Source organism: Stegostoma tigrinum, chromosome 11 (assembly GCF_030684315.1).
Source record: "Stegostoma tigrinum isolate sSteTig4 chromosome 11, sSteTig4.hap1, whole genome shotgun sequence".
NCBI lineage: Eukaryota > Metazoa > Chordata > Chondrichthyes > Orectolobiformes > Stegostomatidae > Stegostoma > Stegostoma tigrinum.
The window spans coordinates 70,468,069-70,470,809 of record NC_081364.1 but is presented as its reverse complement, the minus strand read 5'-3'; the positions used below and the strand labels follow the sequence as shown (position 1 = coordinate 70,470,809).

Below are 2,741 nucleotides of genomic sequence, written 5' to 3'. Positions count from 1 at the left end.
CTATTTCAGGGAGCTATGGACTTGCACCTCCCAAACTCCTGAACACCTTTGAGAATTTCATCAAACTGACGCCCAGTGGCAGGAATGGACAGGGTCAGCTTGGATTGATGAGCGGAATTCAGGCTCAACAAATCTACTGGAGCATTTTGAGAATGTGAGTGTGGTCACCTCTCTGTACTGTACTGATACAGATTCCCAGGTCCTGATTAGCCCCAAATGGCTGGCTGACAGTGTCAAAGTCTCTGGGCTGATATTGAATGATTCCTTGGACATGCTGTGTCAGGATCTCCTGACTGAATACTATCTCCCTTGCCCTGACTGAGAACTGTTTCCCTGAGAATTTGGGATGTGACCATTTGGTCGAAAAACATGTGTTTGTTGCCACAGCTGCTGGCCAGCCTTTGACTGCTGGTAATAACAATGCTAAGCTGCCTGGCTTATGCCTGTGATAAACAACCAGGCAAGACAGGAGCACTGAGACATTAGGTTCTAGTTGAGATGTCAAAGTGCAAAAATGTCAGGGAAGGGCAGAGATATTGTGGCTTAACACGTGTCAGGTGCTGAAAAGCTTGTAGAGTTCTTAGAGCAAGAATGTACTTTGTGAACAGGCAATTCTGCACCTTGATTTAGCATTTTTATTTAACTCTGGCTCATTGCACTAGATTTGCAAATATCTCTTGGTCTGGCTAATGTGAGAATGGGCTTTCGGAGTAATGTGCCACTGACTGTCATTCACAGTTGTATCCCACATCAGTGAATTGGTAATCTGATTAAACTCACAGGCCTTGGCTTGAGAAAAATAAAGCAGACACATGCACACTTGTTTGATTAGTTGCTCTGCACTCAAATGAAAAACGTGCATTGTATATGCCATATCGTTTCCTGGTTCAGTGTTTCCAAAATCTCTAGTTCAATACATCCCAAGTCATCATCAAAGTCAAAACTAGTTAATACTTCGATAGCTTCATCTTTTTTTTCTGAAATGCTATTTGTAATGAGGTAGTGTTGGCAAGCAATTTGCTTTTACTTCTGATGCCATGTGTGGATATTTGTGGATAGTGTTGGCGGGAAGGTGTGGCATGTGCCAGGGATGAGGCACTAACATTCAGAACAAGTGCTGAACATGCAAAAATGGACAGATTAACAGTTACCTTGGAACAAGCATATTTGGAGAAAGTTGTGTGAGAGTACTGAGAGAAAGCACTTTGGCGGCAAGGTGGCTCAGTGGTTAGCACTGCTGCCTCACAGCACCAGGACTTATGTTCGATTCCAACCTTGGGCGACTGCCTGTGTGGAGTTTGCACATTCTCCCTGTGTCTGTGTGGGTTTCGTCAGGGTGCTGCAGGTTAGGTGATTGGCCATGTTAAATTGCCTGTAATGTTTAGGGAGGGGTAGATTAGGTGGGTTGTAGGTCTGGCTGAGTTGCTCTGAGTTTTGGTGTGGACTTGTAGGGCTGAAGGGCCTGTTGAGCAGATGCTGGAGAATCTGCGATAACAAGGTGTAGAGCTGGATGAACACAGCAGGAAGGCTGACATCTCATGCCTAGACCCTTCCTCAAGTTTTGATGAGACTGTTTTTTAGAGTTGGTTTAATGAGACTACACCAGTCCTGGAAACACAGCAATACCTGGACGATGCACAGAGTGGATGGAGCAAGCTCCTACTTCTTACTCCAAAAATCAGTTTAACATAAGGTCTTTAAATAAAGGACATATCAGATATTAAAACTGACAAGAATAAGTCGTACACACTGACGTCAACCAAGTAGACCAAGAAGCAATGTCATTATAATTCTGGACTACCTTAGGTCCCAGTTACCTTCCATATTTTCCATCAGCCTGACTGTGTGCAAAGGCTTGGAAATCACTGCTGTCCATTTTTACTGTTGTTCCCAAACTCCTGGGTTTCCTGACCAGGGCAAACAGTTAGTTTACGCGCACTTTTTCATCACCTTTTCTCCAAAACTCTCTTCATAGTGAATGTAGATCATCGGAAATGTACCAATCGAATGAGGTAGGGCAGAGCTGACATCACTGACAAGCCTCATCAACCAGCTCCATGACTAGCGGAGGGTCAGTGAGATTGCAGCAACAATCGGTACAGAACCGCACACTCAGACAATGTCCCAGCACAGAGGAAGGTGCTTCAGCCTGTCACTGTCTGCATCAGCTGTCTGTCCGGGTAACTTCACCAGTCCTTACCGATGCCCTGTAAATCTCTCATCATTCAGCTCTCTCCTGAGGGCCATGAATAATTCTGCTTCCAGTGCCCTCTCAGGCAGTGCACAGCCGGCAGGAACTGCTCGCTGAAGATGGTGGGTCTACCTCCCTCGATAAACGTGACTCATCGTTGCAAAGAAGGCGAATCATCACTGCTGCCTCCCAAACCCATCCCATCCTGTCTGTTTCTTTGGAATGTTTAACTGCCTGCAGTGTCAATGTGCCTGCAGTTGTAAAAGGGGCTGATTTTGTGCTGTTCTATTCTGCGCGCTAAACAAACTGAACTGTTAGCAAAGCAAAACATGCCTGCCTCTTCCCAAATCAAATCATATACTTGAAACAAATTCTAATTCTGATCGAGTAATATCACTCTCAGGAAGTACTGGGTCAAAATTATGAACGCAAATTCTTAGACTAATCCATCTGACCGGCAATATATGAACTCTGGTCCCCAAACTACTCCAACATCCGGAACATCACTCCCGTCCCTTCATGGCTGGTGGATATTAATGTCAGTACATTG

The 2,741-nt window shown here is 45.0% G+C and overlaps 1 non-coding gene across 1 annotated transcript; it reads right to left on the bottom strand.

Moving 5' to 3' along the window:
- Positions 1-1,592: 1,592 nt before the first annotated feature.
- Positions 1,593-1,780, bottom strand: LOC125449888 (U2 spliceosomal RNA). The gene has a single exon (XR_007246991.1). It is a non-coding gene; the product is annotated as a U2 spliceosomal RNA (small nuclear RNA).
- Positions 1,781-2,741: the final 961 nt, after the last annotated feature.